Below are 23769 nucleotides of genomic sequence, written 5' to 3'. Positions count from 1 at the left end.
TAGAGAGCGCGAGCACAAATGGACCTTGGGAGAAGGATTGATTTTAATGTAATCCCATTTACTAATCAAAAGGAGCAAGGGATTACGTTTGCGAGGAGATGTCTGCACGTGCTTTCCCAGTTTATCAATAAAAATAGCTTTGTTTTAATTAAGATACAAACCGCTGATTCCAGGTCTAATCTTGGCTGCAAACAATCAGTTACTGACTGAGTGTATTGCTAAACTTTTAATGCTGTCTCTGCAGCTTTGGTTTCTCCAAATAGGCCAGTATGAGTGCCCTTCTCTCATATGTTCACCCACCCCATCCCTCTTCCCAGGCTCCTGGGAGCCACCAGGCTTAAGTGGTACAGAGATGACCTGTGATAACTTACACCCCAAAAAGATATTTCAGTTTCCAGCTTCCAGGGGTTGATAGTGTGCTGTAGGTAGGGATGGAATTTAGGATCGACATGGCTGGAAAAAGCAATATATTTCTTATGAGAAATTTCTAAAAGAAAAAAAAAATCTTTGTTCATAATTTTTGGTTTAAGAATTGTGTTTCCCCACAGGAAGTTTCCAATCAAAAACTGTCACTGAATTTCTACTTAAAATGTTTTTTTTTGTTCATTTCATCATTTTTTGTTCATCAAATGTTTATTTCAAGTGCAAATTATTATTAGAAGAGTGGTCACTGAATGCACAGCTCTCTTCTGAAAATGACTTTCAATAATGGCATCAGAAAGCACCACACTGTATTTTTTATCTCTTTGGTCTCATTACAGTTACGACTTGGTCCCCCACTTAAACATCTGCATACAATAATATTTCAAGGCATGGCACAACCCTAATGCTCACCCAAAGACATAGACCAAACTTACAACCTCTATCAAAATATACCATTCATAAGGCAATAGCCGTTTTAAAAATAACTACAGCCTTGTAAACTGAGCAGTACAAGCAGAAGCTCGCATTTTGGCTGTCCTTTGATTTTGGCAATGGAAGAGTTAATCCTGAGCCCTGCTCATGCCCTTGAATAACCCCTGCCCCACCCCCAACCTCCCCCCCCACCCACACACACCCACCCCAAAACCAATCCTGGACTCTGCATGCAAGTTTTCAGACTCAGTCTACAGCACAGAGACCTTACACAGCCTTTAAGCTGCTGGGATAGTCACATGCCAGCATGAGAGAATGAGCTGGATCTCCTGGGGTGAGATCAGCGCATGACACACAAGTGGTTTGGCCCAGGATACTCTCAGTCTCCAAGGGAGAAATGGAACTTTGAAAAATATGTTCACCAACATTTTCCCACAAGAAAGTTCAATCATCCCCGCGCCATGGCTCCCGGTTGTCTCCCCTGTACCACAGTGCCCTACCATCACCCCTCGCGTTGCCAGACTATCGCCACTGCAAGTATCATGCTTTGTACATACTGCAGCAGTGTCACAGCAAGACAAAGCTACCGTTCACACTTAGGGCTAACTGGTGTCTCCAAAGCCCAGTCCTCATGGGCAGGGAAGGGGAGGGGAGCATTATTCCAGGGGGATCTGCAGGAGGCAGTGCATCTGATCTATACTGGAAGAGTTTTCAGTGGGACTTATGAGGGACAAGGCCAGTCTTTGCACTCTAGAGGTAGAATTTAAAAGACAAAGATCAACTGGGTGCCCAAGTCCCACTTACATAAAAAAGCGGGGGGGGGACACTCATTTTCTGAGTTTCAGTCCTTGTATTCTTTGGAGGAAACTGTCAATGTGAGCAGCCTCTATAGCCTTGTGCAGTCAGGAGTCCTCTGACCTCTTTGTCCACCTGCTCTGGGCTAGTTACCTTCTCACCCATAGAGGATCTTCTGTGTACTAGCCAAGATGCATGCTGGAGAAGGGCAAGGTAACAAGCAAGGGTTGTGAAGAATGGGTCCCTTGTGTGATAAGACAAGATACTACAAATCCCAAGCAGTTACGCATGGCATTAACATCACACAGACAAAAACGAAGCCGTGTCCATCAGCCGTGGTCACATTAATAGGGAGGAGAAGCTGGAGGAGTGGGACATGATGCTTAGAGTCATCGATAAATGATCCTGAAGGACAAGGAGTGGGCATAGAGAGCTCAGCCCATAAAATGCAGAACATGCTATTGATATTCGATTGCAGCTCTACAGCACCTTCCATCCGACTAGCATCCCAAAATGCTCCACACTAATTAAGGAAGTCTCCCAGTGAAGACAAGTACCATTATCTCCATTTTACCAAAGGGAAAACTGAGTCCCAGAGAGGGTAAGTGACTTGTCTAAGCTCCCATGTAGTGAGTCAGCGCCCTAGACCAAGACCTTCCGAGCCCCTAGCTCTAACCTCCAGGCCATACTCTTGCCTAATACAAGTATTAGCGCCCAGAAATATTAACTCCTGTAAATCCTGTTGGCTGCACTTATCTGGATATTCCTCCATCTTTCAAACCAGAAATGAGAGAGAAAAATATTTCCAGCAACCTTTTTAATACTGATCAGCATCCTCATCCATCAAAATCTTTGCAGGATGCGTCAGCCAAACAGATGGCATTTCTCCTAGATAGTCTGAAAACAACTGTGCGTACACCCCAACTTCACCCCATTGACAACTCTAGTTCCATGGCATACAGCCCCTATTCTGGTCAGAGCTAAAGCTGTGGGGAAACAATGGGTTTGCTTCACTGGGGTAAGTAAACTCATTTTCTTTGTTGCAATCACTGTGGGCTCACAGCCGTGTCATAGAATCATAGAATCTCAGGGTTGGAAGGGACCTCAGGAGGTCATCTAGTCCAACCCCCTGCTCAAAGCAGGATCAAACCCAACTAAATCATCCCAGCCAGGGCTTTGTCAAGCCTGACCTTAAAAACCTCTAAGGAAGGAGATTCCACCACCTCCCTAGGTAACCCATTCCAGTTCTTCACCACCCTACTAGTGAAAAAGTTTTTCCTAATATCCAACCTAAACCTTCCCCTCTGCAACTTGAGACCATTACTCCTTGTTCTGTCATCTTCTACCACTGAGAACAGTCTAGATCACCATCAGATTCACTTTGATTTTTGTGTTCAAATTAAACTCGCACCTCAAAAGAAGGAACAGTCAAAGCTGCAGACTTTCAGGGCAAAGCCAATACAAAAACAATGAAATCTGCATGGTTTTTGGTAGAGATGGGTCCAGACGGAAACCTGATCAAACCCCAGCAAACTTTAGACCCAGATCCATGTGCAAATCTGAATTTCCACAGCTTGGGTCTCTCTATAAAGGGCCAAAATGGACAATGAAGCCACAGGCTCTTTGGGAGAACTCCAATTCCAGATGCAAACCCTGCAACTTGAATCAGTTTTTGGATTTGCTCAAAAACTTAGTGCAGTTCCACTTGAAACATGTGTGTTCCAGGAGCAGTTTACACTTGACCACAAAGCAAGTAGTTACTCATTCTAGACGCTGTGCAGAAAACTGGGTCGCTCTGCAACCTAGTTCATCCACTGCTCGTCTCCTCACTACATTGTTAAATTGTTTGTTTTTTAAAGAGAGAGACACTTTAGCTACAGTTCTTATTGCACCAACCACCACCTAAGCTGCCCGTTTCTCACTACTGCTGAGCTCTAGTCAGACTTACCTGTGTTCACTGCGAGTGCCAGCTGCTAACTCTGTATTCATACCTTCCCAATGCAAAGTGCAAGGACTGTGCCCCTCCCACACACTTATTTGCAATCAATCAGCTGGTGGAACCTATGACTCATTCGCTTCTGACACAGACTTCAGAGGCCAGCTCAAAGAGACTATTAGCTGCTCTCATGGAAGTTGCAGCCTTAATAATTAGTTAATACTAATTTCTTTTCTCCTGCCTCCCTGTGGTAGAGAGGGGTCAGGCCATTTTCCAAGCATCTTCTGCAGGGAATGGGATTTGGGCGTACCTGGGGGGCCTCCTCCCAAATGCAAGATGTGTTGGGTGGTCAAAGATTCTATAAAATTAGCCAACCAGGAGAGAGCCAGATGGGACGACTACCCATCCCCCAGTTAGGGTACTGGGTGCAGCAGGCGGTCAGGAGTGACTTTCTGTACGTTGGAAGGAAGGGGAACCTGGCTTTGGGGAGCAAAGCCAATTAACTGAAGGGAATAAGTTGATGAGCTTCCCCTCCCTCCCCGCAATCAGGCCAAACCCCTTTTCCCAGGTTCCTGAAGTGCACCAAGCCTTGAACCCCAGTTCTATTTAAGATCCAGCAGTTTTACTGGTAACATAGGGACAACATTCTTTGTTCAGTGTGGTAATTCCACCCACTTTCTGGGATCCACTCATCCATGAACAATGGGCAAGTTTATGAGGGTATAAGCGGTGTTTGGGTCACACTGCACTTGCTAGATACAGGATATAGATGACAAGAGTGGGACGAAACAGGCTATGCAAACTGGATCCCTTGCAAGATGAGAGCATATACTATAGATCCCCATGGTACACAGTGCACACAATTATGCACCATGGTAGCATTTAGCAAACTGGTACGTCAGTCTGTAGTGGAGGAGTAATGCCAACTGAGTGACAGGGAGAAGGGGAGCAGAGTGGCAAGTCAGCAGCAGGTAAAGGGCAGCATGTGTCCAAGAATCTAGAGATCAAAGGCCCAATCCTACAAAGTGTCAAATGCCACAAGGAAAGTACCAGGTACTCTGAGCTCCCATCATATTCTGGGCCTTCCCTATTTGGAGAATCATGTCTAGATATATTTTCATGAAAAATAATGGCAGTGCAGAAATTTTGAATGAAAACAGCTTATCAACTCCCTGGAAACATGTCACTCATTTCTGAGATATTTTCAGATTGAAATAGAGCAAAGTAAGAACTGGCCCCCAAGTGCTATGAAGAGTCCATTTTAGCGAGAGAAGCTTTTGCACAATTCTGGATGATCTTTCAGGTGGTCTCGTCTGTTTCTAACAAGGTCAGGGGATATCGAAGCAAAGGGGGGAGGGGAATAGTGGGGAGTATAAATCACAAAGACGCAGTTCTAAGCTGAAGGCAAGAGGAAAGAAAAAAGTGTTCAGAGGGGCTCTGTTGGAATACACTTCCTGGTTTCTAGCTGCATTTTCTTAGCAAATTAGCTTTCAGGATCAGGAATAAAACACTTGTGAAGGTACGGCTGGTGCCAACTCCACTGTGCCACGATGGGACTTTCCCCTACAAAATAATTATTTCAGGCTAAAATACAATCAAAGTAAATAGACTGATATTCCTTTGAGCCCAGAATAGGTTCCTAATTACCTGCTTATGGGAAGTTCCCAGAAGGCATATATAGGAGAAAAATGCCTCCAACAGGCCTTGTATGATGTCACAGATTTCTTATTTCAGAAGAGGATGGAGAAAACTTCGTCATAACATGGTCCTCCTCAGAACCAGAATGCATGCCATTCTAAGGTCAGCCAGGATTGTTTATCATTTTGTCTATATGCTGTGATTCAATGTTTTGTACTACCGTAAAGGTTTCCCTTTTCAATAGGATAGAAAGTTCCATGCTGAGCTACTGTTATTTTCTACACTCCGTAGACAGATGAAATTCCCATCACATTCATATAGCGCAGAGGACATAACAGAACCAGTCCCATCATAAGCTAATTCATTTCTTTTCTGAGACATAACTGCAAAAGACTAAAACACCAAAACCAGGCTTTTCAGATGCCTTTTAAACAAGGATCACACACACACACACACACACACACACACACACACTGCATGACTTATGTACAGACTAACAACGTCCCAAGTCATACAAAGCAGATGGCCCCAGACAAACAAATACATATGAAGATGGATGCATGGGCTAAGTAAAAGAGGGAAGTCAAAGATTACTTCAAGGTTGAGGGACAGAACACAGAAGGTGCCGTTCTGTGTCAGACCAATGGTCCATCTAGTCTAGGATCCTAGCAGCCAGACATCTCAAAGGAAGATGCAAGCAGTTCTGCAATGGACAATTATGAAATAGCCTGACCCATCAGGCAATTTTTGCCTTGATCTAAAGCCTACTGAACCTGAATGGGAGTTTTTCCATTAATTTGAGCAAGCTTTGCATCAGGACCTTAGTATTTGGTTTATGCTCTGAAGTTCAAAGATTTTGATCCCCTATCCTGGTAACTACTAGTGCTTTTATTATCCATAACACTCCATTTTTTATTTATTTATTTCAAAAATGAAATAATCTCAATTGACGTATTACCACAGAATTTTGATTTTGACAAATCAAGGTCAGACAGAAAAAGATTTCACTGGAAGATTTTCAACTTGCGTCGATTTTCAATATTATCTCACATCACAGACCTTACACAGCCTTAAATTCTGTTTGCGCTTTGAGCGCAAGCCACCTATTGCTTTATTGAGCTGACCACATAAGATAACAGCAGGTCTTCACTCCGAGTAGTGACAGTTTACTTACAGCCTGGCAATGGGGATGAGTCATTCAAATTGCTCCTTTTCAATGTGCATTATCTTGCATTTGTGGACAAAGAAATTCATTGTCCTTTACCCACTTTTGTAAGGTCCCTCCAGTCTTGACTAAACATAATTATGCATCATCTGACAAGTTTGGCACCTCCTTGTTCCCACTCCCCCTTTCCACATAATTGACTAATAGTTTAAACCCTGCCTTTGGCCTCATGCTAGATTTGTTGAAATTGGATAAAAACTAACAAGCAATTATTGAGATGAACAGTTTAAAATGATTAAGGAGAAGAATCTTTTCTAATCCCCTGCCTCTCCTCCCACCAACTTGTAGCATGTGAAAATGGGGAGAACAATTCTTGCAGCAATATTGGTTTAAGGCCAGTAACCCAGGGGATGATCCCGCAACCGCTAAAGTCAATAGGACTGCTCATGGGGTACTGCTCATGTGATCGTGGGACGTGCAGGATCAAGCACTATGGGGTGGGCGGGGGAGGGGAAATCAACAATTTCATATACCTTGTCAGCATACTTCTGCAGGAGCAAGTCCTGTCCTTTTCCAAAGGGCAAAAAAAAAAAAACACAACAAACTTTGTACAATGGGTTTCAAAAGTGCCAAACCTTTGGAAATATGGCCTGCAGGAATGCATGCAACAAACCAGCATCCTGCACACCGAATTCTTTATGCATCCAAAACTCCTCACATCAGTAGCAGTATTGGGTATGAGAAGAACGCAGGACTGGGGCCTACTTGTCTAGGCCCAGATTTTCTATCCATTCAGTGTTCCACAGTTTTTAGGTGATCAACTTACAACATCTTGGGCCTGGTTTTCACGGGTGCTGAATGCTCAGAACTCTTCTCAGTTTTGCCAGGAGTCAGAGGCACTTGGCATATCTGTCCCCCAAGAGAGGCATTCAATAACATCAGGGATTCAGGGCCCAAAATTATCAACCACTTTGAAAATCAAGGTTCCAGTGCTGCAGCTAAGGGCTACTCTACACTGGCAACACTAAAGCGCTGCCGCAGCAGTTCTTTAATGTGGCTTGTGTAGTCATGGCAGAGCTCTCCCAGCGCTCTAAAAAACCCACCTCCACAAGAGGTGTAGCTACCAGCACTGGGAGCCCGGCTCCCAGCGCTGGTGCAGTGTGTTTACACTGGCACTTTACAGCGCTGAAACTTGCTGTCTTGGGGGCGGGGGAGTGTCTTTTCACACCCCTGAGCAAGACAGTTGCAGTGCTGTAAATTGCCAGTGTAGACAAGCCCTAATACAGCTCAGATCATCTGCTTTGGCGACATGAAGTCACACTGAAGTCAATGGGACTCAGGACAGAGCAGACTACCCATGTACCAACCGTTGTAAGAAAGCAGCCTTAAGACTCAAGTCCCTTCACAATGATGCTGATATACCATTTGGAAATACACCCCATCCCTGTGGGAATCAAAGTCTTGAAATATCTTTGATCTGCAGAGAGTCATAGACTTTGTTAAAGCTGATGGGTATCCCACACTCACACACACACCCACCTTTCTATCAGGCTAAGCTGAAGGAACAATTCAATGCCCCTTTATATCATGATAACTCGAAACAATAGGGAGCCACTACTGTAGGCAAATGGCTGCATGGCAAAGCCAATCAGAAGCTAAGCCATGTTGGCGAAGGGCTTTCCCAGAGACTGACTGTAAAAGACAGACTAGGGGGTGGATTGGCTGCAGATGGACCACGAGATACAGAAAGCAAGAGACGCAGTCATGAACGTGGCCCTGGGGAGGAAGAAAAAGACAGAGCTTCTGCTATGAATGGTATTCATGGGAAAGACAAGCGTGGATTTCCAAGCAAGTAAGCTGCTTGCTGTTGTTCATTTCCACTGTGTTTGGGGAAACAAGAGTTCGGTACAATCCTGTTTTATTTATAATGAAATACCTCGGTCACAATCAATTTCTTCTGATGGAAACAAACTGGCAAGGCCCTGAATATTAACTAACTATTCTAGTCAAAAGGGACAATCTATTACAAGTGCGTGAGCACATCCATGCACACAACATCTAAGTATTGATCCAACCATCAAGATATAGTACTTCTCTACAAAACGTGATACTGAATTCCCCTCAACACTTGTGATTAGTGTGCACCTCTCATACTACATGCATTAAATTTAGCAACACAAAGGAGCTTTCCCCTCCCTCCATCCCCCATTTTCCTTCCTATGGAATTGCACCAACAAACGCCAGCCCAGGAATCACAAGCGGAGTGGCAAGCTCACACATAAGTTGGTCACTGAATCAGCGGACCGGCTGTCACGCCAAGCCATTAGCTGGACTCAGTAGGAAGCCTGAAAGACAAAAGCTAGAGGCAGGCATGTTGCTTAAAGTGTCACTGAATACAAGCTACACTTCTCCAGCAAAACGGTTCATCTTTCATAAGCATCTAACATAAGGATCTAGCATGTCCATACAGCAAAAGCTGTGCATGGGCTGGCCTGGCCTAGGTAGCAACAGCAGAGAAGACAGTACAGTGTGGGCTTCAGAGCGGTAATACAAGCTCAGCAGGGACCTGGGTACATACTTGGCTTGCTAGCCTGCTCTGAAGCCCATAGTGCTCTCTCAGCACTGTTACTGTTACTCATGTTGACTAGACTCAAGCTAGCTCATGTAGGCTGGCCCACCTGCAGCTTTTGCTGTGTAGACATGCAAAGTCTACACAACAAGAGGGAGCAGTGAATAACAGGCACAACTTATACAACCGATGCAGACAGGAGCAGAGCCATAACATTCTGTAAAAGATCCTTAAGGCTAATACAGAAATTGAAAATTCAGCAAACAAGCTGAAGAAAACCAAGGCAAGGAGACACCCTCAGAAACACCCTGGGGCCCTGGCCCTCTGTGCCAAGTGCACCAGGTGTGGGACAGGCAGGCTCAACCAGGCAGGATCCAAGTGTGGAGGGACTCAGTGTGGGGGGATCCAGGTGTGGGGTGAGAGGATTCTGTATGGGACAATCTGGATGCAGGCAGCTCAGTGTGGGGGCGTGGGGTGTCTAGGTGTGGGGGGGATCTGGATGCACAGAGGCTTGTTGGGGGGGGAGTTCCAGGTATAGGGGAAATGGGACTCTTCAGGGGATTCCAGGTGAAGGTGGATGGGGCTCAGGGGTGGGGTGGGGATCTGGGTGCAGCTAATGGGGGGGGTCAGTGGTGTAGGGGTCAGTGTGTGGCCTCAGGGTGGTGGGGCTCATAAGGGTGGGGGTTTGAGTGCAGGGAGGTCTGTGTAAAGAGGTGGGGGTCCGGAAGCAGGGCATCTGGGTGCAAGGGGGCTCCAGATGCAGGGGCTGAGGATCAATGGGGTGGGGTTCAGGCATGGAGGACTAGGCGGGTTCTGGGTGTACGAGGTGAGGCTTGGTGGGGGTGCCTGGGTATGGGAGGTCGGGATGCTCGGGGGTTGGGCAGATGGGGGAACAGCTCCCTGAACAGTGACTCCTCCCCCTGCAGCTGAGGAACAATGGGGGCAGGAAGCAGAGGAGGATGCAGAGCTTCCTGCAGCTAGGAGAGGTTTCTGGGGGTGGGTCTGACACAGCTCCAGCCACTCCATGCAGGGGAAGAGGAATTCCCATCCTTATCCTGCCTCCAGCCCAGAGGGGACTAGCAGCTGATCCCGGCTCAGGGTGGGAGCTACTGGCTGAGGTGTCCCCAGCCCTGAAGTGATTTACCTCTCTGCCGGCTGCTCTGGGTGCCTGAAACGATGTACCTGTGCAGCTAGGGAGTGGTGCATGACTGCTCTTGCAGCTTCCCTTTGCTTCCCTGTCAGAAAGTCATTTTTCTGCAGAGAAGCAAAGAAATCTGAAGGGGACCTGAATTTTTCACATGCGCAATGGAGCAGAATTCCCCCAAGAGTATCATTATATAGCTATAGATAGAATGTATATTGAGATTAGACTGTATATGGTTTATGACTGAGAAAAATTGCTGTCTCTGATCCTGCTGTCAGGATGAGCTAGGATTCCATTGCCAGCGATAGCATACTATACAGTGTATAAAATTACACTCACACACTCAAAGCATATGTCCCACATTTAACTTGATGGTTAACTTGTCACGAAAAAAAGTCAGTTAGGCCATGCCAACTCTTCATTCCACGTGGTCCTTACAGTCTCATCTTTTTAGTATTCAGAACTGAGAGTTATCTGAATAATAAGAAAAAAAAAGAATAAAACCTAAATTAATCTCACACAAGGTCTCAAAAAAAATGAGACCATTTTCTCTGCAGGGCTTTTCCATGGAATGAGAGCTTCTGTATTTGCTCTTTCCACGCATTGAAATTTGCCATCTCTGATCTCTCCTGGAAAATGTGTAATGATTTTCAAATTCTGCTCATTGCACATCTATGTTAGAGAGAGCGAGAGAGAACTCTTATTACTGCCTAGCTGCAATCTTCTAAAATGGCTTTGTGTGTGGAAGAAGTCACCTTGCAAACATTGTACATCTGGCATAGGTCATGCCTGAAGAGCCCTTTGTCATGAAAAAAAATATCAATACCAAAATTGAAGAGGAGAACAGCGAGTGAACACAATTACAGTTATTCCCTTTGACATTACTGGAACTATTTACACTTCATCCAAACTAAGACATTCCCCTCGCAGCTCATACCACTAATTCATTAAACATTATTGACATGTAACCTTCTATCCCTAGAGATTCCAAGGTGCTAGATGAACACAGAGACTACTCGTTAGTCACATGGCTGGTCCTTCAGTTCATTTTAATACTCATATGGATTAAGGGGTTCTGGACAAGTTATTGATCAGATGAAAGGCTGGTAATACCACCTATTATTAATGTTGCCTAACACTTTCCAGTACATGATCCTGTTCTCATTTGCTTATAACTTTGATGAATTTCAACTATTCCCAAAGGGCCAAAATTTTTCATATTTTGTGTCTGCACCGGTCGAATTTTTGTAGATAGCGGAACCATTTTGGCTGAAGCTGTTTCCACGGACAGGACAAGGAAAACTATACTGCTGTACAGTATTAAAAATTTAAATCAGACAACCTTCTCTTTGAGGCACCCTAACACCCCCATTCTTTGGAACTGGGACTTGAAATTTGGAAGGGGTGGCCTTTGTGTCACCCTGTGAAAGTCTGCCAAAATTTGGATCAGTTAGAAGTCTTTGGGGAAAAAAAAACAAAAAACTTCAGTTTGCACAGGCTCAGTAGAGACTTCAATTTAAGCAGCTAGAATGTTTGAAGATTCAGGGTGCTTCATTGTGGCAATCTTAATTCTGGCATTTCCTAATTTGAGTGCTTGACTTTGTAACTTTAACAATGTCCATTTACTAGGGTTTTTTTAAACGTGTAATATACATATAGGGTGAAATCTTGGCCTCCCTGAAGTCAAAAGAAATGTTGCCATTGAATTCAATGAGGCCAGGAACGCTCTGATAAATGGAATCCACTTCATTCACCTCTGAACTGCAGCTACTTCTAGGATGTAACACGGTAGCTGTTTTAACAGTGCCCTCCACCCCAGAAATGCATTATATGAAATATCCACACAGAAACTGCAGAGCGTATTAGGGAGGCAAACTCTGAATTACACAAGTTAGACTTGGGACCAATTATTTGTATTCCAGTGGGATGTAGAGGCCACAATGAGAGATCAGGCTCCGCTGTGCTAGGCATTGTATAAACCACATATGACTGACTGACCTGGCACCAAAGCGTTTACAGTACAAGCCTATAGACCAGCCATCATGAGGAAAGACAGGACAAGACTGAAGTAACTGTGTAAAGTAAAACTAGGGGTTTGTCTGTTCGCTGGAGTGATGTGATTTCTAAAGTGCGCTAACATGTTGCCTGTTAATTGGCCCATGTAGCCTCCTCCTGCACCCCAAACCCCTGATCCACAGCCCCACACCAGAGCCAGCACCCCCAGCCAGAGTTCCCCCCCCCCCGCAACACCAACTCCCTGCCTCAGCTCCGTGAAAGTGAGTGAGGGTGGGGGAGAGCAAGGAACAGGGGTGGTGGGAAATGGAGTGGGGGCAGGACAGGCGCGGGCACGGGTGTTCGGTTGTGTGTGATTAGAAAGTTCGCAACCTTATGTACCTCAAAGTACCATAACTGTACCCTGGACGAGTGGGTACACAACCACAATGGACAACTAAGAACAAGTCAAAAGCGTCTCCTCTTAGAAGGTACACCTGCCTCTGCGACATAAGCACGACAAATCTAGTCTAGTTACACAGCTACAACCAAGCCACAAGAAAAGACTTTCCCCCAAATACACACACACTCACACTCACACTCTGCCCAGAGGAAACAAGCCACACTAAAAAGAATGCTCTTAAAAGACCACTCTGCCTTGGTTTTAGCCAAGATGCCATTGCTATGCTCAACTTCATCTCCCCTTATGTGCTACACACCATCCGCCTTGGAGAATCTTTCTGCTGGCTTCATAGTTCCCTCTGCGTTAAAGCTCCTTATCCTCAGCTTTAAGGCTTTTCACAATGTGTCTCTGACTACATGCCCGCTCTCACGTCTCCTACACGTCTCTCGTGCTCTGCCCTCACTACTCCCCTTGACATTTGCACACAGGTAAGCAGCACTGAAGGGCCGAGTCCTGTGCTCAGTGAAGTCAATGGAAGTTCTTTCTGCTCACTTGCATGAGGCGGGGTGTGAGACGCAGAATGACCTTCCCTTGTGGGTGCTCCTGCTGGCTGCGAGGGCAGGTAGGCCCATGGTGCTTGCGTTGATTCTTCCCTCTTCTGCACCAGGTTCAGCCCAATGTAAGTGCATTGAGAGGCAGGTGTGGCAGGAGAATCAGGACCTGGGTCTGCACACTAAGGCCCCATGCTGATCCCAGTGACTTCAGTGAGTGCAAGATCAGGCCCCGTAGGGACATACCTCCACAGACTAAGAGTAGCATACAGAGGGGACATGTTTGGTGAGGAATTGGGGGTGGGGGGGCTGTGTCAAGGAATGGACTTACCCCAGATCCTCGGCTATGAACAGTTCAGCCAGCAGCCACCATCTTATACAGTATGGTGTTAAAGAAAAAAAAAGAAAAAAGAAAAAAAAAGGAAATGCAATTTTGGGTTGCATTAACAGCAGCATAGCGTGCAGGTCACAGGAGGTGATGGTACTGCAGCTGAGACCTAACCAGCAGCAAGTGGAGCGGTACCATGTCCAATTCTGGTCACTGCTGTATAGAACGGATGTAGAGAAACTGGAAAGGATCCAGAGGCGCACAACAAAGGTGATCAAAGGGATGGAATGCAAGCCATACAAGCAAAGGCTGAAGGAACTGGGTATAGTCAGTTTGGAAAAGAGGAGAATAAGGGGGGTAATGATAGTGGTCTCCAAAAAACCTGAAAGGCTGCCATAAAAAAGATGGGAAAAGTTTGTCTCTTGTCCTGTCCTCTGTGGCAAGAGAACATGAGATTAAACTACAGCCTAGCAGATTTAGATTAAATCTCAGGAAAAAAATTCCTAACTGTAAGAACAGTAGGACCATGGAATGGACTGGCCAGGGAGGTTGTGGAAACTCCTTCACTGGAGGTTTTCAAAAGGAGGCCGCAAAGCCATCTGCCTTGGATGGTTTAGACACAAATCCTGCATCTCAGCAGGGGCATAGACTAGGGGATCCTTGCGGCCCCTTCTAACCCTATGTTCTATGGAGTAAGGCCTCTTCCCTAGGCACAGCAATGTAGGTAACAGGCTTGGCACTGGGGCACACCCCTGGGACACCGCACGCCCCCAGATGGAGCTTCCTGTCTACCCCCAGTTCAGACTGCGGTTTGTGTGGTTTATCAGAGCCCTACTTTTTACCCAGTGCACCCCAATACATAGGGATCCTGTGAAGCCACTTACTGAGTAGCCAAGGAAGACACCAGCTGTATGAATCACATCCAGGACAAGTGAGCATCTCCCTCCTAGCCAGCCAGCCCACACCCTGCCTCTGCCAGTATGCCGCTGTAGGTGTTAGGGTTATACGGTTGTATATTTTTAGTTCCTCTAGCAGCGACTATTTCTGCATCCTGAATTATGATGTGATTTATCCCACTTTCTGTCTCTCATTTAGAGTGTTATTATTAGCTGAGCTGAGACAATGCACTCCGTGCTGTACGTTTATTAAAGCACTAATGTCATTCTCTACCACCGTGAGTCACCTAAAGTAAGACAGTGTTCCATTACAGCACTACTGGAAAAAGCATGGGAGCCTAGCTGATCATTTCCCAGTGGTTTATGCCAAAGGCATCTGATTCTTTCCATAAGACAAAAAATATATTTGACTTGTAATCCAGTCAGGGTTAATTCCTCCTTTTACTTCTAAAACTTACCACACCAAAAGCTACTGAAACCATTACTGTACTCCCTTAGTGCCAATCCTCCAATCCCTTACCACCAAACATAGCCCCTCTGAAGTCACTTCACCCTACATCTCTGACCTCTGAACCCTCTCCCCTGCCTACTCATCCAGTATCTGTCCTCACTGCTTTTCTCTCCATACATCATTAAAGGTCAACATGTGGAACTCATTGCCAAGGGACACTGGTAGCCAAAAGTGTAACTGGGTTTAAAAAAAAAGTGAGACAAGTTCATAGAGGACAGGTCCATCAATGGATATTAGCTAAGATGGTCAGGGGCACAACCCCATGCTCTGAGTGTCCCTAAACCTCCAACTGCCAGAAGCTGGACTGGATGACAGGGAATCGATCACACATAATTACCCTGTTCTATTCATTCCCTCTGAAGCATCAGGCAGCAGCCACTGTCAGAAGACTGGATACTGGGCTAGAGGGACCATGGGTCTGGGCTGGTATGGCTGGTCTTATGTCACTCTGGCATTCATACTGCACCACTTAGTTTTTGACCTTTCTCCATAACTTTCTTCTCGGCTGGACTCCAGGCCCACTGCAGCCTCTGGAAACGTCTGCATTCACTTGATGGGCTTCACATTTGGTTCTCTCTGAAACATGCTGAGTCACTTCTCAATCTTCCTTTGCTCCTAAATTGTGGCTTATCTTCCTTGAAAAGCCTTTTGCAATACTGGGCTTGAGCCTACCCCTATTAAAGTCAATGTCCAGAGTCCGATTAATGTCAGTTGTGCAGGGTCAGGCCAAGCATGCATGAAGGTAACTATGAAATGTAACACAATGGAACGTTATTGCTTTTACCATCTACCCTACAGACTGCACCCTGACAGAGTTTAGTGTCAACACAGCTGCAGCGGGAGAGAGAAATGAAAAGGGAAACAATGGTGAGCTACAGACAAAAAGAGATGTTTTCAGCTGAGATGGAGAGACAAAGGAAATAAATGAGGCTGTCGTTTTTCTTGTTGCAAAATAGATTTACAAAGTATAATATGGGCCACAAACTGCTTTCAGCCTCCCACATCCACAGAGCCCCAGAGAGCTCTGTGTACCAAATCCTGCTCAACTCACTTAAAGCTGATAGTCCCATTTCAGTCAGTTGCCTAAGTCAGATGTGATTCCATATGACTTGGTATAATTGAGGGCCGCATGCCACAGTAAAACAGTGTGCTATGGAAATGAGTGAGCAGTACAGAAGTAAACCACTGGTCAGTGTGTGTTACATTGTGCCTGATCCACAGAGGATGCGAGTCTGCAACAGCCCCAGCTACATAGCCTGGCTCTCGAGCTCAAGCTGTAGTAGCTTCCCCGCCCCTGCTTAAGCACTGGAGGTCCCTGGTTTGATCATCGTGTCAGCCAAAAGGCAACAACCACACAGGTCCACCACAATGTGTGTGTGTGGAGGGCCCTAACCTCCGCAAAACAGTAGAACCTCAGAGTTACAAACTGACTAGTAAACCACACACCTCATTTGGAACCAGAAGTACACAATTAGGCCTGAGCAGAGACAAAATAAAAAGCCAGTACAGTACTGTGTTAAACAAACTGAAAAGAAAAGGAAAAGCAGCATTTTTCTTCTGCACAGTAAAGTTTCAAAGCTGTATTAAGACAATGTCCAGTTTGAAAGCTTTTGAAAGACCAATCATAATGCTTTGTTCAGAGTTACAAACAACCTCCATTCCCGAAATGGTTGCAACTCTGAGGTTCTATTGTAGTTGTGTCTCCAAGAGTCCCCTTCAGAGCAAGACACTTACAGTCCCTTCTAACCCTATAATTCTATGATTCTTACTATTGAAGCACCTTCTAGGTGAAAGTAGTCTGACCCTAGGCGGTATCGCCTTTTCTTGGAAAATCCACAGGGTCATGTGGGGATCAATATGAGGCCCTTTTGACCTACCCAGCCTACAGCTTCCCTCTCCCAGTCCCTACCTGTTCCCATGCTGATCCCAGCCCCACAGGACAGCTATCTATGGGGCCCTGGGAAGGCAGATGACACCCCACTCCTCACACAGGAGTCCTTGGGCCCACTGTTTGTATCTCCCCCTTGTCTATTCACTGTTGTGCTAGAAATAATTCATTGAAATGAGATGTCTCATAATGGAATCCGCTACTTAAAAAGTTACACGCACACAAAAAAAACCAAAAACAAACACACACACAATAATGAGGCCCCTTTATATGAAGAAAACAGGCAAAACCATTGGACCCAGCACAGCATTCAGGGATCCAGGAACAGCATTTAGAATGGGATTTATCCTGTGACTGTCCAGTAAGTCATTGGTGATGAAGTGAATGCCACTTTGGGAACTCTTATTATTTACTGGGCCCAACACCATACCATTAAAATCAGAAAAACTCCAAGTCAACCCAATGGGATCATTCCTCATGTCCCATCTCAGGGATATTATGGTATGTCCTGGGATAGAGAATAAAGCCTTTGATCAGAAGTAAGGCCCCATTGTGTGCCAGGCACTTTACCCACCTGCAAGAAAAAGCCAGCCCCTGCCACAAAGAGTTTGCAATGTTAGTAGCCAATGAGAGATGGCTGGTGGATGTAAACAAGTACAGGGAGGATAAAGGTAAGGGGAGGACAGGATTGTGGTCAGGGTCCCAATCCTGCAGTGGGCCCACATAGATACTCTTTGCAGAATCAGAGCCTCTGAGACTCAGAGGATTCAGGGGGCCTGGGGTCTTCGGCGGTGAGGGTCCTTCCACTCCAGGTCTTCAGGGCACTTCGGCGGCAGATCCCAAAATGAGTGAAGGACCCGCTACCAAACTGCCACCGAAGACCCGGAGGGGAAGGAGCCCTCGCCACTGAATTGCTGCCCAAGACCCGGAGCGGAAGAAGCTCCGGGTCTTCGGCAGCGGGTCCTTCACTCGATCCAGGTGTGTTCGGCAGCACTGAAGGACCTGCTGCCGAAGACCCACTGAAAACTCTCATGGGGGCCCCTGAAAACTCTTCGGGCAAATTGCCCCACTTGCCCTCCCGCTCTGTGCGGCCCTGCTCTGAGATCTTGATCTTTTTGGTACTAAGGAAATATCCTGCTTGTAGAAGAGTCAGAAGAGTTAAGTGTGGATACTCTTGCTCTTCTCTTTAAGAAACAGCTCTTAGAAAGGTACTGTACTTGGATTTCTGTATCCTTCACATCTTGAAAATACAAATTGACAATAGTACCTGTCAACAACTCATTGACATGGACTCAATATTGTTTGGTTGATGCATCACACCTGATAAATATGCAGCTCTGTTGGGGCAGTAGAAAGACTGAGACCTGCTCCTTGGCTTACACATAAAATTCCAGACATGCTGCTGCGTGCTCAATACCAACGATGCATTTGAAAAGAAATATCCAACAGAAACAAGCCCTCTTCCAAGTAGAACGTGCAGTTAGTGGAAATATCACATAGACGCTTTGGCTCAGGTACATGTTTTCCAAACAAGTGGAATAAAGATACAGCCTGATCCTAGGAGGTGTTGAGTGAATATAGGCGACACTTAGCACCTCAGAACCAGGTCACGATGTAACAAACAGCAGCTACCTAGGAACTTCACCTTGTGTGCAACAACATGGCCAAGGACTCCTTAAAAACTTCCTGGTCACAGTGGGGTTAGAGTTCGGTTCTGCATGCAACAGGGTCCTAGCGCTTAACCTAAAGGAGAATCTCTGCTAGGTGTTGGAAGTCTATGACATACAGACAAGCATTTCTGATTCATGCATTCCTGAGCAGTGGTATATATACATACACACACGCTAGCCGGTTCATTACAATGTCATTAATAAAAAACTAATAACATTTAGTCATGCATTTACAATGTGTATATCAAAAGTGTTTGTGAATACAACAAAGAGGACAGTTACAAAAATGGACAGTCAGTATTCACCAAACACCAAACAGCTGCTCACCTGACCCTAATCCCATTCCTCTAACCTTCTGCAGGGGCAATTAAACAACTGTTGTGTCACAGCTAGAAAACTATAAAAAAAAATCAGGATATTGTATTTATATATAGTGCCCTTCATCTCTAAGGAGTCCTGAGTGATATTGGGTTCTTTGCACTGCCATTTCAAGGGAATGAGGGTTTGGCTGTAGTTCTCATTGGAAGAAGGATCCTGCTCTTCTGGGGGCAGAAAGGCAGCAGCCAGGTTAAAACACACACACACTTTCGCAGCCTCCATGAATTTGGGGAGGAGAAATCACAGAAGAGAACAGTTTTACAGGTAGTTTAGTGGCAGATCCTTGTGGCAAAAAACCCCCCAAAGAAAGTGCAATCAGACACTAGAGAAGTAAAACTCTAGAACAATAGAGTCACTAGCAGTGCAGGCATTAATGCTAGGCTCAGAAAGGGAATAAAATTATATCCCTTGGATTTAGGTTTGGAAGACATCAACCTGTGTCTCATTCCCTAGGTGGGCTGAGATCAGGCGTGTCACCAAGTTGATTAAATTGACCTTTTGAAACAGGGCTCAGAGCAACATAGCAACCAGAGCCTTACCTCCTGGAACAATGTTAGCAAAGATCTTGCTGGAGACCAGGCACAGCTTCCTCCAGAGAGTATGTAGAGCACTGTCAGTGTGCAAGGGAGGGTGTTGGATCCAGGGGAGAATACAGAAAATAAGCATGAAACTTCAACCATAATAGCAGGCTAGTCACGGGCTTGGATACAAGCAGCCTGTACACATAGAGGGAAATACCACTTCACACATTGCATAGAACTAGGGTGACCAGATAGCAAATGTGAAAAATCAGGACCGGGGGCAGGGGGAGGTAATAGGAGCTTATATAAGAAAAAGACCCAAAAATAGGGACTAGCCCTATAAAATTGGGACATCTGGTCACCCTACATAGACCAGGGAGGGGCTCCAACCGTGAAGTGTGGATCCAGAGCAAAGCACACCTAGAGTCTGGAAAAGAGGGATTTTTTCATTAACCCCACTTAGGTTAACATACTGGGGGCGAACCTGGGACCTGCACAGTTAAAGTTGTGCACACTGACAGACCCTCAAACTCTCCAGTGAGATGGCCACTAGAGGGGATTATGATAGGAGACACCCCTCTCTCATGAGCACCTCCTGCACATTCTCTCTTTCTCTGGCCCGGGTGCCCCCTGTCAGCTGTTAAGCTCCTCAGGTGAATCTTCAGTGGCCCAGCCCTCCAGCCAAGTCACACACCACCAACATGCACAAACAAAACCAGAGTAAAAGGTCAAACAGGGCCTGTCTCTGTGCCCTTGTTACCATCTACAGCCCAGTCTCTGGGCTCCATCCTCAGCCCCCTCTGGGCTAGCTTTAAGTCTGTGCCTGCCCTGGTATAGAGAAGTGCCCCCAGGGCTTTCTCTCTGGAGATTCCTAGCCTTTATCAGTTCTTATTACCCCAGCTCTCCAGCCAGGTCACTCCTTCAAATTCAGCCTACTTCAGCAAATGGGTGGCCCTCTGCAGGTTCTTCAGACCCATCCTTGAGCCCTGTAAATTCCAGCCCTGTGCTTGGGCTTCTAAACAGAACTTGTCCCCTTCTGGGGTCTTTGGCCACTTTGCCAGTGGAAGGACCCAGGCCAACTCACCACTCCAGGTCACAACCCAGGGATCCTACAAATAGCTCCCTTAGATACCATTGCTGCTGCTATTCCCTGGGCCTCTTCCCATGTAGCCCCTTCCTCTTCACCTATACCCCAGGGCTCTCTGTTCCCTGCTTGAACGGGTCTCGCCCATGACTCTTTACCTGTAGAGAGTCACATCCTTTCTCATTCTCCCCCCTTCTGGCTCCAGACAGTGACTGACCTGCTTAGCCCCGTAGCTCCTTTTATCTCAGCCCGCTGTGCTCTGATTGGCTGCATCCTGCAGCCTTTCTAGGCAGGCATGGAGGACCCACTTTCACTGCTCTTTCATGGGGGCAGGGTTTTGTAGGACCACAAGGCCTCCAACAGGGGGCCTCAAAGGGCCTGGTACACCCAGTCATAGGGGAAAAGATCGACATTGTATTTAGGATGTGTGGGTCTTTTTCATATCTAGCAAGGAACAATCTTGCCCTGACAGGGAGATGGATTAGAGGGGTTGATCCCTTGAGTTGTTGAGGCCCCATATCTCCCTTTAATTCCAAAGGGACCACATTAAATGGCTGCTTAGCATCTCTGACAATATTATCCTGGATCACCTTGCAATGCTTTGCCATAACTAATTTGTCTGTTTTATTAAAAGCCTGATTTTACCCAGTTAAAAGGACATACAACTTAAAGTACTGAGACAAGAAAAAATAAATTTTCTCCAAATCCTCTACATAAAATGAAGATGAATTTTAAAACATATCAAACAATATCAGATACACTGTTCACCAGCAATGAAGAATCACTTGCCAAATAGTACCACACCGTGGCATGTGGAACATGGCAGTTTCCCCTACACTTATAAGAGGAAATTGGCTGCTGTGTCTCAGAAATGACTGTTGCAACTTGTTGACAAAAGCTGACTTTTTAATGGCAGCTACCATACAAGCCTGATTGTGTTCTAAGCTCCAGTGAGACACAATAGAGGACTAATGAAAAAAGGAACTGGATTTTTAAAAGATAGTTAATATCTTTAGGTACCAAAATAGCATTTCCACGCCCCCCCCCCCCAGAACAGTGCCAGATACCAATGCTAGATGGTCATCAAGAGTCCAACGTAAGAGAGACTGTGTCCTTCCACATTAGCACGAAATGGTAATATAAGACAACCAGCCATTTGATACAAGGAAAATCCTCTCCTAAGATTCTAATTTGAGTAAGTGGGGGGTAATGACTGTCAGCTGGAAGTGTTGGCTGGCCTTGAATATTAAAAATCAGTTATTCTAGGGGTACATCTACACAGTGATAACGCCCCCCCAAAACGTCTACACAGCAATTTTACAGTCCAAAGCCCGAGCCCTGCAAGCCCGAGTCATCTGAGCCGGACAAGCCGCAGGTTTTTTATCACTGTGTAGATATGCCCTGAGTGCCTAGCACCCTGACTGTTTACATTTACACTGATAAAAACACTAAACACTGGATTGACTCTCCATAAACTGACAGCATTTTCCATCTCTCAACACACTGTGATTCTATATGAGCATTACTTTACTATAAACACACTGATTTCCTGCCTTTCCTAGAGCTGTTTTTTAAGAGAAGTTTTGCAGCCACATAGTAATTAGGAGTCAGCATATATATAGTGCTGGCTTCTATGTAATCATACGCCTCCAGCTAGCAGCAAAGTAATAATTCAGAATAATATTTTGGGGACATTACGTGTAATCTCAAAGCCCCTTGACCTTTAATCATTTGTTTGCACTGATGAAATATTCACTCTGCTTCATTCTTTACGATGTTCCCTCTTGATTATGTGCTTCATATCCCTGCAACATGTATAAAACTGATTAAAATGCTGCAATTGATTTATCATCATTATAAGCACGATCAGGTTCAGGTTCCTATTACTGCGGTTTTTTCCCCTGACCCATCTTCTCCAAGACACATCATTGTAAACGAGGGTTCCCAATTTATAATATTCTCTAGCCTTAAAACAGGAAATCAAACCCAGCCAAAGATATATCGTAGATATGGCCAGGATATCCTAGTGGACGTCATCCAGGGACCTATGGTTTCACAGTAGATAGATTTAATTAGAACGAGGACCAAAAATCAGCCCTTCTAATTATACTTGGCTATTCTAAAATATTTGTATTAATAAGGCCAAACATCTTCTAATGGAGAAGTCCTATAGATTTTAGTAACGATGATACCAAGAGGGTTCTAAGGAAATTACTCTGCGAGTCTACAGAATTGGATTCTGAATGTTAATCTCCGTACAGGTTTTTTAAGCCATCCTATAGAATTCCACAGCAGGGATGTAGTCTCTGTCAATCTCTACAGTACTTTCTCCATCAGGGTGAGCTGTGTATATTCTGTGCTTCACAACAGCTTGTGTAAGTAGTGTGTATTACATATGAGAGAGAAATAAGGGGCATGATTCTGTGACACGTTCGGCGCCTCTTGCAGGGTGCAAAAGCACCCCCAGTTCCTGTTGATTTCTAATGGGCTTTGCAGGATTGGGACCCATATGCTCATTCTCTATCATTGTTCAACATGAAGACAGGTGCAGTTTAGCCATGGCTACCTCACATCCAGACCACCCTCAGAGTATAATTGTGAAGCAGAAGCAGGGTTATAATTTTGGCATTTCATGGGTACGACTTTGCTAATGTCTGGCTCCCTTTTATTGAAATGCTGATTGTCATTACAGTGAAGTACATTTCCAACCACGCAGGCAGTGATAACGAGGGTGGGCGGGGGGTGAGGAGGAGGAGATAGCTGCTGACGTCTCTATCTCTCCTTACTGCTGCAAAAAATATTAGTTACGTGTAAGTGGAAAGAGCTCTCTGCAGTCATTACATAGCAAACAGTTACCACTTGGCTTCAACTTACTTTTACCCTCTCCACAAACACAAACACACTCGATCTTTCAGCACAATCCAAGTTTGCATATGGGCATTGCAAGGCATTTTTATTTATTTGTGCGTTAAATTGAGGATTCACTTCCACACCTGTCTTTGCATTATTGCTGATCTTTACCCTTTTTAAATGCACCCAATGTATGTTTTTCTATATATGGATCCAGTGAGTTTCCCTTATTTCTTACTCATAACATTTTTTTAAGATAGGAAGGACTGAACATTTTGGTAAGTCTTTTTAAAAATGATTGTTAACAGCTATGACAACCTTAGTGTTATTGCAACTATTTACTTTTATTTTAAAGCACGTAACATAACCCTTTCAGTTACAGATTACAGTGAAGTTTCCTCTCTAGCCTATACACACACCTCTATATTTTACAGATGTCTCCTAAATATAACCCGAGGAATTTATTCTGTGCAGTGAGGAGAGGGAAAAGCATTGTTGCCTGGATTATTTTTTTCAGAGGGTTATTTATTGCTACGTCGACCTTTGCTTCATTGCAACCCTTCACTTTTATTCTGAAGCACAGAGCTTGAGTCGT

General features: G+C 45.2%; 1 protein-coding gene across 7 annotated transcripts in view; it reads right to left on the bottom strand.

Moving 5' to 3' along the window:
* FAM135B (family with sequence similarity 135 member B) overlaps positions 1 to 23769 on the bottom strand; it is a 355587-nt gene that overhangs the window by 289667 nt on the left and 42151 nt on the right. For 5 of the 7 annotated variants that reach the window (XM_045008177.1, XM_045008178.1, XM_045008174.1 and 2 more), the window contains one exon: positions 22046 to 22129. The exons of the other annotated variants lie outside the window; for them this stretch is intronic. The gene's annotated coding sequence lies outside the window, so the exon portion shown is untranslated. The remainder of the gene's footprint in view (positions 1 to 22045; positions 22130 to 23769) is intronic. 7 annotated transcript variants of the gene reach the window in all.

Source organism: Mauremys mutica, chromosome 2 (genome assembly GCF_020497125.1).
Source record: "Mauremys mutica isolate MM-2020 ecotype Southern chromosome 2, ASM2049712v1, whole genome shotgun sequence".
Lineage (NCBI taxonomy): Eukaryota > Metazoa > Chordata > Testudines > Geoemydidae > Mauremys > Mauremys mutica.
Note: the sequence above shows the minus strand (reverse complement) of the source record. Positions and strands in the feature narration are given on the sequence as shown.